Source organism: Amia ocellicauda, unplaced genomic scaffold (assembly GCF_036373705.1).
Source record: "Amia ocellicauda isolate fAmiCal2 unplaced genomic scaffold, fAmiCal2.hap1 HAP1_SCAFFOLD_101, whole genome shotgun sequence".
Taxonomy (NCBI): Eukaryota; Metazoa; Chordata; class Actinopteri; order Amiiformes; family Amiidae; genus Amia; species Amia ocellicauda.
The window spans coordinates 160,950-173,684 of NW_027102666.1; the positions used below are offsets into that span (position 1 = coordinate 160,950).

A 12,735-nucleotide genomic window follows, 5' to 3' on the forward strand; every position below is an offset into this window, starting at 1 on the left:
AGAAAGGTTGGTTCTGCCATTTTTTTAATACTAAGGACACTCAAAATTATCAAGGGTCCTACCCGCCCGCCTCTTATTATGGGGTTGATACTATGATGTCTCATGAGAGGGAGGAATTCTTTAAATGGTACAATACGGTTAAGGGAGGTGTTTTTGATTTCCGAGAAGAGATGGCCGCTTATTGTAAAAATGATGTGGTGATCCTTAAAGAAGCCTGTGTGCGTTTCTGCGCCGAGGTTATCAACACATCGGGTCTCAACCCTTTGCAAAGTGTGACCATAGCGTCTCTCTGCATGAAAATGTATCGGTCCAATTTCTTGCAGAAAAACACTATAGCGGTCACCACTTCTGACAACTATCGTGCTAGACAAAAGAACTTTTCGACTGTCTCCATACAGTGGGTGGAATACCTGAGTGCCCGGGATAACATCTTCATCAGACATGCTTTAAATCAAGGGGAAGTAAAAATGGGGCCTTACTACTTAGACGGTTTTAGCGACGTGTCCGGGCGGCGTACCGCTTATGAGTTTGCCGGTTGTATTTACCATGGCTGTCCTCAGTGCTTCGACCCAAACACCTTTAACCCCGTAACACTAAAACTCTGCGGTGATATGTACTATGATTTCCAGAAACGAATTGAAACTTTAAAAAACACCTATGGTTTGAACATGCTGGTGATTTGGGAACACGAGTGGACGACCCTGAAGCAACAGGATGCGGGGGTATAACGGTTTATGGAAACCTTGGACTTTCCTGAATGTCTAGAGCCCCGGGATGCGTTATTTGGGGGTTGTACCAATGCCCTCTGTTTACATTATGAGGTAAAGGAGGGTGAGAGAGTAGATTACTATGATTTCACCAGTCTGTACCCTTATGTCAACAAGACCAAAATGTACCCGGTGGGGCGTCCAACCATTGTTTATCGTGACTTTCTCGAAATCGGACATTACTTTCGTTTGATCAAAGTCACCATGTACCCTCCTCGCGAGCTGTTCTTACCCGTGTTGCCTTACAGGTGTTCGGGAAAATTGATGTTCCCACTTTGTAGAACGTGTGTGGAAACTGAAAATCAAACTACCTCTTGTCTGCACAGTGATGAAGAGAGAGCGCTGACGGGTGTCTGGTGTAGCATTGAGCTTGACAAGGCGGTGGAGAAAGGTTACAGAGTCGGTAAGGTGTATGAGGTTTGGCATTTTTCTGAAAAAACTGATACTCTTTTTGCTGATTACATTATGACCCATCTGAAAGGGAAACAGGAGGCATCGGGCTATCCCTCATGGTGTGTTGACTCCGCGGCCAAAGAGCGATACGTTCAGCAATATTTTGAAAAGGAAGGGATCCGTCTAGAGCCGGGGAACATAACTGTAAACCCCGCCAAGAGACAAATGTCCAAACTGATTTTAAACAGTCTGTGGGGTAAGTTTGGGGAAAGAAATTACCGTCTAAACACAACCTTGATTAAAACCCCTGAACTGTTCATAGAATTTATGTTTTCCAAACAACATGCAGTATCACACTTTCAATTCTTAAATGACCACGTGGCACAGGTCCAGTGGAGGGCCCCTAAAGATTTCCCCACCAAACAGGGGAACGTTAATGTTTTCATAGCGGTTTTTACCACGGCTTACGCCCGGCTTGAACTGTACAACTTAATGGATCAGTTGCAGGAACGCACGCTCTATCATGATACTGACTCTGTAATCTTTGTCACCAGGCCAGGGGATTGGGTCCCTCCCCTCGGGGACTACCTTGGGGAGTTAACGAGCGAACTAGATCCTCAGGACCACATAGTGGAGTTTGTTTCAGGGGGTCCTAAGACTTACGCATACAGAACGGCTGCGGGTAAGACCTGTATGAAAGTTAAGGGTTTCACTCTGAACCATTGTAACAACAAGCTCATTAACATCAAGTCTCTGACGACCCTGGTAGAAAGTTATGTAACGAGAAAGACGCGCCTCCTCGTGAGATTATTACAGCCGGAAATCAGATCTATCGCAATAAAAAGGGGTACACGTTGGAAAATAGATCACTAAACAAACGGTTCAGAGTGGTGTACAATAAAAGAGTGTTGAAGACTGATTATACCACTCTGCCTTATGGATATTAGCGGTGGTTTTGATAACAGACTTCAACACCCTTTCTCCTGTATTATAGCCGGTCCCTCCAATTCGGGGCAGAGCTATCTTATAAAGAACATCATAGAAGATGTGGACGCAACCGTGTCCCAAGCTCTTGACAACATAGTGTGGTGTTACTCTTGCTGGCAACCTCTCTACGATGATTTGGCTTCGAAAAAAAATAATCTGAAATTTGTGCAAGGTCTCCCCGCCTCGTTGTGTGGTGATGACTTGTTCCAGCCCGGTCAAACTAACCTAGTGATCCTTGATGACCTGATGGAGCAGGCCGGTGACAACAGTGAAGTGGAAAAAGCTTTCACAAAGTACACTCATCATAGGAATTTAAGTATTATTTATTTAGTTCAAAATCTATTTTTTCAAGGTAAAAAAAGCCGCACTATTAATTTATATGCCAATGATATAATTATTTTTAAAAACCCCAGAGATAAACTACAGGTCACCGTCTTGGCTCGTCAAATGTACCCTAACCAGACCAAGTTCTCTTTGGAGGCATTTGAGGATGCCACCAAAAAACCCTACGGGTACTTGATTGCGGACTTAAAAGCACAAACCCCAGAAGACTTTCGCCTCAGAACAGGTTTGTGCCCGCCCGATTGGCCGGCAGTGTATGTGCTAAAGAAAAGGAAATAAATAAGAATGTCTGTTCGGATTAAAAGAAATCTGCCGCTTTTGCAAATGTTATTTGAGAGGAGCCCGCGCCATAGGAAAGCTGTGCTGGCAGGGGCCCCCTCGGATTTGATCGAGACCCTGTGTGAAATAGCTTTTAACATCTTACGCGGTAATATACCCCTAACCCCTTCTCAACATTCTAAACTCAAAAAACAAAAAGCGGTTATCAAGATCATCGCTAATAAGAAGTATTCTATTAAAAGAAAAAGAAAGAAGATTAATCAAACCGGGGGTTTTATAGGACCGCTGTTGAGCATAGCCGTGCCTTTCCTAACCAGTCTTCTAGCTTCCAGAGTGGGTTAATAATGGAATATGCTCAGAAAATGTTTTTGATCCCTCAGGAGCAGCTTGAGAAACTGAGAAAAAATGTTGTCGGGCCAGAGCCCATTAGACAAATGGCCGAAAACAACCTGGACTCTGAAATGAAAGCTATACAGGCCAGGGCCGATTTAAATCAGTATTCCAAAGCCCAGTTGTATACCAACACGTTACAGCGCTACCTCCGTCTGGTTAGACAGGGTGAAAAAGATCAAAACATTTTAACTTTAACCATGGCCTCTCAAGAAAATGGTTCTGGGGCTGATGCGGGGGGTACGGTTGATAAAGATGTTGCGGTGACCGAACCTGTTGAGAGTTCAGAGGGAGATGTTGTAACGGATGTTTTGAGAAACATGCCGGCCAGAAGCAAAAGACATGCAGAATATATCCTGCACAAAATGGTTCAGAAACCGCGGGTAACGGCTTGGAATGAACAGGGTGAATTTGTTTTTAAAGGACAACTGATCAAAGGTTCACACATGTTTGATTTGTTGAAGAGTGTCACTAGCACTAATAAGGTACCCGATAGTCGCCGACCTGTAGGCTGGAATGCTTTCCTACAGGCGATGGCCTGTCTGAACATGCCCCAATCAACAGTTCCTAACCAGGAAACGCGACAAAAAATCCGTCTGTGTAAAGAGGTGGAGCCTGATCTGACTCCGATATCTCATTACTCTGACCGTGCTGAGCGACCATCCTCAGGATCTATCCATCGTTGGGAAGCTTATTAATCTCATGTTTTTATTTGTCTCCCCTGTAAATAATGTCTCGACAAACATTTTTTTTTTTTTATTTTTTTTTTTTCAAATGTTGTACATTTATTTATACCATAACCCCTGCTTTGTATAAGAATTGTGTTGAATAAAAACAAAACTAATGATTCAAAGGCTGTTTTCATTATTTTTTCACCTTAACACGCATGACATCTTTTAAAATCCTCACAAGAACACCCCATCTGTATACACGGCTGGCTAGGGTCGTAAGTCATTGTGTTATAAGGGGGGGTCCACAGTGTCCTGACAAACTCTGCCACTTTTTTATCATTTTGGCCTAAATCCTCACTGTACAAGGCCATAATATCGGGGTATGACCTTCCTTTAGATCTATGATATAAGAAAAACACACAGTGTTGACCACAAGTGAAGGTCTGAAGACTTTGTACTTGACGACCGCTGTAAATGGTTTCTTGACAGTTGTTGAGCAGAAAGTTATTGATCTTCCGAGGGAAAGGTCTGAAATCCGGGGGGTTTGCATAGGAATCAAAAAATTCACCACGGTGGTCCTCCCTTAGATAAATAGCCAGCCAATGTTCTCCGGGCATATTTTTAGGGTGTGTGTTGATTATGTACATTGCAGGTAAATTCTTGATCTTAAATTTAGGCAGCTGATCGCAGGCGTAGACTCCTTGAAACAGTTTCCGTGAGCCGGCCAGGGCATTCATGATGTGGTTGAGCTCTCTGGTGTTCATTTTAATAATAATCATACATAACGTTTCTCCTCTGATTCACCTCAATAATGTTGTCAAACACTGCATACACGACCATATTTACAGTGCGTGGTAGAGGCTGCTTGAAACGCATCTCCAAACGCATATTGCCCGTCTTCATCAGTGAAAAATGTTGTCCACACTCTTCGTCAGGGGTCAGGTTGAAACCGTACAGGGTGTAACCGCTGCAGTATTCCCGGCGATCGATCAGCAGAGTTTGATCCTTGAGATGGCGACCCGTAGCCAGTACTAGACTGTCATATTCACGAACCGCATTGCCGATTTCAAAGTCAGGTTGAAAAGGTCTGGATGGAACCTGCACACCATCGACGTACAACGCTATAAATTCCGCGTTATAATGTTTAAAGTTAAAGGGGTTCTTGTTGTAAACCCCGGTAAATGCATCATTATCTTCGAGACCTATAATAACCTGTTTTGGGAGCTGTCCTAGAAACAGATTTTCCTGGTTCATCACCCGTGTCCCTGCGGGGATACTGTGGACTTTCATATAGACTCTTTCAATCGGGTACTTGGCGTTTGCCGTCATTAACGCCTGCGCGTGTCCTAGTTTAACCGCCGGGGAGACGGACACTTTTTTCACAAACAGCGAGGCCGATAATATGGTCAGTTTATATTTTTCAGTATCAGGGGTCATCAGACAAAAAGCACTTTTACTACGGATCATTTTAATTTTAATGTCTACCCCGTTGAGCATGAGTTTTTCTTGGAAAAATATGTCTGCATGGATATGCCCCATTAGCTCAAAGGTCCTCCCTTCTGTTGAAAAGGCCGTTCTTTTTTGCAAACCCTTATTGAGTCCCTCTGGATCCTTGTCGTCCATAGCTTCCGGAATGTCTTTGAAGAAAAGGCCGGGGCTGAACTGTTTGCTTAGGGTCTCCTCACTATAATTAAGTATACACTCCATCATGGCTCTATAGGGGTAAGTATTGCTGCTTTGACTAATGAGCCGATCTCCCAGGGTCACATCCACCTGTGAAAACATGGTGGCCACCGGGTAATTGATGACCCCATCGTTGGTCGTCTTCTCGATTGCATCGCCATCCTCATCAGTCACTTTACAGTTCATTAAAATAAATGTGTTATTCAAATCAATATAATCCTCGCCATTGCCAGCTATAAAAAACTCCAGAGGGGCCGTGTCTGAAATTGCAGAAAGAGGGGGAATCTCTACATATATGCTCTTATCTATACTCGTTTGAGTGTATGGAACTGTAAACAGATCCAGTTCTGATTTGACGCATTCTTCCGATAGACTGTGGACAAAAGACATGTTTAAAAGATGTATCCTGAGGCTCTATTTTTCTTTCTTTGATACTTTCTTTATGCAGGTTTTTTCTTGTGCTGCTTCCTTCTCCGAGTGTTTCCACGATATGTTGGAGAATGAGAGATTCTTCGTTTTTTGTTAGCCACGGATCTTTGTCGCCCCCTGGTGGACACATGCTGTTTCTTCTTTTACCCCCCCTCCTCGCCATTACCATGAGACCCGAACCCTCCTGATGCTCATGGCTAGCTGCCCGGTTCATAACATTGGTGAACACGTCACTAACAATATTTTTAGCCGCTGATTTCAAGTGGGGTCTGGCTATAGCAAAGCCTCTCTTAAGCAGGGGTATGGCCATTCTAAAGAGACCACGAAAGAGTCCTCCTCGACCGGCGCCATACATTGTGGGGGCTCCTACAATACCGGGCAAGCCGTTCCATCTTGCATCTTGTAATAATCCACATAGGCGCTAGGATCTACATAACCCCTCGAGGTAGCCATTTTAATAATGTACACACTGTTTCAGGGGTCGAAAATGTAGTTTGACATTAACTTTACCGAAGCGGAAGGGTACGTTGATATTCTGATCCGATTATACTTCGATCGTGATGTTGTCAAAGTGGGTCTTTGAGACTGGTACGTAGTGTGGTTTGTCATAAGTAATTGTGACCATGTCATTGCTTTTACCTTTAATAAGTACATTTCTCAAAAGGGGGACATAACTATCCCCGACCCTCTGGTGGGTTATGATATCCGTATACACATAAAGAGTGTAAAAGCCGCCCCACCACTTCTGAGAACCTGCTCTCTGTGTCAGAATAGAACCCAAATATACGCCCCAGTTGGCCGCTGGTTTGAATGCTAATACCTGGTTTTGACACCTTGTACACTCTGTTTTTAATAGGGTTGTAATATAGCTTGATGTTGGGGGTGCCTTCTGAGAACTGTTTATGCATCTCATCTAATATTTTATCCACATTGTCATAATAACCTCCTTGTATCGTGAATGTCCATTGACTCTTTTTAACATCATCAAAAATGGCAAAGGTGGCATCCGTATCTTGTAAAACAGCCCAAGTGTAAGGATACTGTATTTCCGCCAACCCCACTTCCCACGACCCCCTTAGATCTATAGATTTTCCAAATTGTACCGTGTAACTGGATATTTCATTTTTAGGATATATATCGAGAGAGGCATTACTGGGTAGAGTCACGTAGAAGCCTCCTGATTCCATCTTGAGAATCGAAAGTAATGCCCCCAACACACCCGCGGGCATGTTGTTATAAGGATTGAATATCGCAAACCTGTTGTTCCGGGACCCAACTATTGAACTTTTCAGGCCATCCAAGCCATTTCATCAACACATATTTTTTCCGGTTCTGGGTTTTTTCAGCTAATATCTTTTCAACTCTGTATACACTGTCTTTACCCACAATAATTTTTTGTAACTTGGCTTCGTAAAACGTTCCTTCTATATCCTCCCTGTCATAGTCTTTTAACCGGTACACGGGGGGGTCTCTAGCCAACTGTTCGGTAATTGTAAAATATTCGTCAGAAAATGTTTCTTCATAACCTTTGGCAAAAGTACTCCTTAGCTTTGAAACGCGAACCACATCACCGATGTTGAACTAATAAGTAGTTTTTCCCTTCTTAATAAATGGTCCGTATAATTTTTTATAGACCTTAAAAGAATTACTTTGATCAACATCTAAAGGCTTCATTTTAATACTGGTGTGATACCCTTGGTTGTAAGCATCGATAAAATCCTGAACTTTATCAAAATACTTGAACGTGTTGACCGCTGTAAAATATCTCCACATTTTGGTCTTTATGGTGCGGTTAAACCTCTCCAATACCGATGCCCTAAGCTCATTACCGGTGGTGAAATGATGTATTTTGTGTCTCTTCAGTAGATTCTGAAATTCTCTCTTGAGAAACTCTTTTCCTTTATCAGTCTGCAGTTTTTTAGGACATCGACCCTGGGACAATATATCCTCAAAGGCCCTTGTCACCGCCCGACCTGTTTTATTATGTAGAATGCGAGCCCAGGCATATTTTGATAACACATCGATACACATCAACATCAATTTGTGACCATTGTTATGTTTTGATAAATTTGACATATCGACTAGATCCATTTGCCATTGTGAATCTATGTCAGTTGCATATACGCGGTTTCTTTTAAAGTTAATCCTGAGAGGTTTATGTAAGGTATAGGCGTCTTGTTCCCGTAACCATTCTGAAACAACCACATCATTAACCTTCACTCCGGCCTCAGCGAGTCCTCTTTGAAAACCCTTCTTACCTGCCAAACCCCCAATCTTGGCTGGGTTGTAGTATAGTTCCTGCATTTGGGGAGCTTGCCGAGTCATTCTGTCAAATAACCACACAGACCCACACTATGCGCAAAGTTTTTATACAAGGTTTTTTATTCAACTTCAGGAGAGCAGATACCCCTTTTTAGACATTTGAGAAAAGTATAACATACACAACAATTTTTTCTACGGTCCAGACAAAAAGAAATCAGATGATTGGTTACTTGATCTATATCAACAAATATACCTGTTTCTTTATCTTGTAGGCACACACCTCAGTTACATATGTAAATAAAACAACAATATGACCTATTTTAAAAGTAAATAGAGGTGTATTAAACATGCTCAGTAAAAGGTCATACAGATGTTGATGAAATGGCCTAATATCATTCTTGGCCCCCTTGAGCGCTTCATCCCAGTGTTCGTACCCCCCGGTCTTTGTTACAGCAGCCATTAACTTTTCCAGGTTTGAAAGTTGATCCTCATCGATGGTTAAATCTGTAGAGAAAAGGCTCGCGTTGGCTACTTTTCTGTCAAGCACATGGTGTAATAGCGCTCTCAGGTTAGCTGCAGAGTGTTGATGACAGAACCAGTTGCAGAAGCAGTCCAGAACATTCCCCATGTTCAAAGTCCCTTAGTTCAGGTCAGAGTCTGAATCAGTGGCGTAGATGTCGAATTCTTCGTCGCTGCCCCCAGCTTTAACTTCTTTACGGAAGAAATAAGCTTTTAGCTTGCCAGCGGTTTTTCTACTCGGCTCATCCAGGTCATTGAGCAGCTGCCCAAGTTTCTCTATTATAAACGGCTCCTTTTTCAGCTCCAGCAAAATCTCATCTATGATTTTCTGGACTTGTCCCACAGTGACATGTATGTGGGAGTAAGAGAGCGCCTTGATTAGTGCCGGTTTCAGCCACGGTTTGTTCAGTCTTCTGTAAAACACGTTGAAATAGAACAGGAAATAGTAACGGTCTGGTTCAAACAAACAACTGTGTCTCAACTGACTGGGGTGATTCACTTCACACCCCCGACAGACTTCTTTCAGAGCTCGGTCGATGAGAGCACTCAGAATATACACCAGGGTGCTTTTAACCACTCTGCTTACTTGGTCACATACCCCGGGCAAAAATCCTGCGTCTTCATCACGCCCCCGGGACAGTCCGATGCTCATTGGGTCGCCTGGTGGTTTGTGGGGTGTTTCTCCATCCATTGGACTGACCCCCTCCTGAGACGCACAGACGGTAGACAGTTCGGCAAAATCGAGGCCCTCCATGAGCTCCAGAGGCTGGGGATCCCCGAGACTCATTTGGACATCCATCGCACCGCATGTTGTTTCGTCCTGAGGGACCGGGGTCTGAGGTCTTGGAGAGTAACCACAGTCAAAGGGTTCCAGAGTGTATACAAAATCTGGGGAATAGAACCAGGGGTGATCCCGGGTTTGAAGAGGCCTGTAGAGCCTGTCGACGTCCGCAGCTTTCGGGTAAGACATTCTCTTTAATTTTAAACCATGAATGAATTGTTGCACCTTTTATCCTATCTCTTCACTACGTCACGACACACCGCCCTCTTAGAAGAGAGTAGCCCCTGAGCCGTCAGACCCCCCTCCATAACCCCACACGTCGTCTGTCGTAGTTCTGCAAGCTTTCCCATTCACACCTTTCAAAACCCTGAGTCGGAGACTCCATTTCGCATTCTCTTGGACCCTCTTGCAAGCCTTCTAGAGTCTTATCCACAAGCCCCAGATCTCTCCAGGCCATCACCTTCAACCAGTCCTCATAAGAGTATTCAATTACCGTCTCAAAAGGTTCCAACGTACCCTCCTTCTCTCCCAAAGCAAGAAGCTCCACTCCAACATAGCTGGGATCCCTTTTAAAGCGGTAACCCCGTCGAGCCCCCCAGAACAACACCCAGGAGCGTTCAATCTTCAAATTGGTGAGTACAGGAACCCTTGCCCGGGATTGTTTCTTGCGGGGTTTCATGTTGATGTCGCTGGACATGATGAAGAAGCGGGATGTTTCAGAAGCTGAGAATTAAAGAGGTATTGCCTAATAGAAGCGCGAGTTCTTAAATAGAGAGGAGAGTTTCGGGGCGTTGCCTTCAGAGGGGTGGGGGTATTTATGGGTGGCCTTGTTGTTCAGGGTTTTATGGGTGCACACTTTCTGACGGATATGACGTAGGAATAATTAAGGAAATAACTCTACCTAAAATCACGCCCCCCAATTATGACGTAGGAATATTAATAAGCTTAGGGCATACGTCATAACAAAATAGGCCGCGCCCAAAAAACCCTACTATCTACTCTTATGTAGTTGAAGGCGCAGTATAGCTCTCATAGTCTGGTGGTGACGGAAGACCACCAGCCGTTTGAACAAGCCATTCAGCATCACCTTGTTGGGTTAAGTGCAGGCACTGTCAGAGCGCAGGGCGTCCTGCCTTTGAAAGAGTTTCCGAAGTGTCCTGATGTGCCCTTTAGCAATGCCAAACAGGTCTGTGAAAATGGCATCCTTTCGCGGCACTTCAGACGCCATCTCACAGTCTAGCCGACCTGAAACGCCTGAGCCCGTTTTACCAGCAGGCTCCAACGGTAACCGTTTGAAGCAAGAGGCGGCGTTGTCAGTTTCCGTAGTGTAGCGGTTATCAAATTCGCCTAACGCGCGAAAGGTCCCCTTTTCGAAACCGGGCGGAAACAGCCTGCTTTGGGCCGGCCCTTTTCGTCCTGCTTGCCCTTGTGGTTCCCCGCAGGCGGTGGGTGGCTTTTCTTCATTGGAGTGCCCGAAATCGGTGCTCTCAGAGCGTCCGTCCGTCGACAGGTTGAAATTGTAAACGCTGGTGTAGCCACTTTTAATTAAAATCTGATGATGATGATGATGATGATGTTGTTGTTGTTGTTCTTGTTGTTCTTGTTGTCGTCGTAGTCGCCGTCATTATTATTGTTAAAGTAAAGCAGTAGTTAGATTTGTTGCTACCGTAAGGTGTAGAAGGCACAATAGCTCTGATAGTCTGGTGGTGAAGGAAGACCACCAGACGTTTGAACAAGCCATTCAGCATCACCTTGTTGGGCTAAGTGCAGGCACTGTCAGAGCGCAGGGCGTCCTGCCTTTGAAAGAGTTTCCAAAGTGTCCTGATGTGCCCTTTAGCAATGCAAAATAGGTCAGTGAAAATAGAAACCTTTATCTCACAGGCTGGCCCACGGGAAACGCCTGTGCGCGTTTTATCAGCCTGCTTCGATGGGAGCCATTCGAAACGCCAGGACGGGTCGTTTTCCGTAGTGTAGTGGCTATCACGTTCGCCTCACACGCGAAAGGTCCCCGGTTCGAAACCGGGCGGAAACAACCCGCGGTGCACGCGTGCCAGTGCCATGTTACCCGTCGCCATCTCTCTGCCCCAAGGCCGGCCGTCGTTTTCTCTTCCTCGGAGTGGCAAGAAATCCTGACCTTGAGAACAAACGATCGCAGAAGGGTAGCTTTGCGAGGCGCTGGAACTCACACTTTTAAAATCGATACATGTTGTAGCTGTTACAATACGACCGTAGCAGGATCAGCGACATTGCTGTTACTCTTATGTAGTCGAAGGCGCAGTATAGCTCTGATAGTCTGGTGGTGACGGAAGACCTCCAACCGTTTGAACAAGCCATTCAGCATCACCTTGTTGGGCTGAGTGCAGGCACTGTCAGAGCGCAGGGCGACCTGCCTTTGATAGAGTATCCTAAGTGTCCCGAAATCGGTGCACTCAGAGCGTCCGTCCGTCGACAGGTTGAAATTGTAAACGCTGGTGTAGCCACTTTTAATTAAAATATGATGATGATGATGATGATGTTCTTGTTCTTGTTCTTGTTGTTGTTGTTGTTCTTTTGTTTTTCTTGTTGTCGTCGTGGTCGCCGTCATTATTATTGTTAAAGTAAAGCAGTAGTTAGATTTGTTGCTACCGTAAGGTGTAGAAGGCACAATAGCTTTGTGATTGTCTGATGGTGGCACAAGACGAGCAGCAGCTGTTTGAACAAGCCATTGAGCATCACCTTGTTAGGGTAAGTGTAAGTCTCGTCATAGCTCAGGGCGTTCTTCCTTTGAAAGAGTTTCCAAAGTGTCCTGATGTGCCCTTTAGCAATGCAAAATAGGTCAGTGAAAATAGAAACCTTTATCTCACAGGCTGGCCCACGGGAAACCCCTGTGCGCGTTTTACCAGCCGGCTTCGATGGGAGCCATTTGAAACACCAGGACGGGTCGGTTTCCGTAGTGTAGTGGCTATCACGTTCGCCTCACACGCGAAAGGTCCCTGGTTCGAAACCGGGCGGAAACAACCCGCGGTGCACGCGTGCCAGTGCCGTGTTACCCGTCGCCATCTCTCTGCCCCAAAGCCGGCCGTCGTTTTCTCTTCCTCGGAGTGGCAAGAAATCCTGACCTTGAGAACAAACAATCGCAGAAGGGTAGCTTTGCGAGGCACTGGAACTGACACTTTTAAAATCGATACATGTTGTTGCTGTTACAATACGACCGTAGCAGGATCGGCGACATTGCTGTTACTCTTATGTAGTT

General features: G+C 44.9%; 2 non-coding genes across 2 annotated transcripts; both read left to right on the forward strand.

Annotated features, from left to right (window-relative positions):
• Positions 1–11,461: 11,461 nt before the first annotated feature.
• Positions 11,462–11,535, forward strand: trnav-cac (transfer RNA valine (anticodon CAC)). Its single transcript has one exon. It is a non-coding gene; the product is annotated as a tRNA-Val (tRNA).
• Positions 11,536–12,426: 891 nt separating this feature from the next.
• Positions 12,427–12,499, forward strand: trnav-cac (transfer RNA valine (anticodon CAC)). Its single transcript has one exon. It is a non-coding gene; the product is annotated as a tRNA-Val (tRNA).
• The last annotated feature ends 236 nt before the right edge of the window (positions 12,500–12,735 follow it).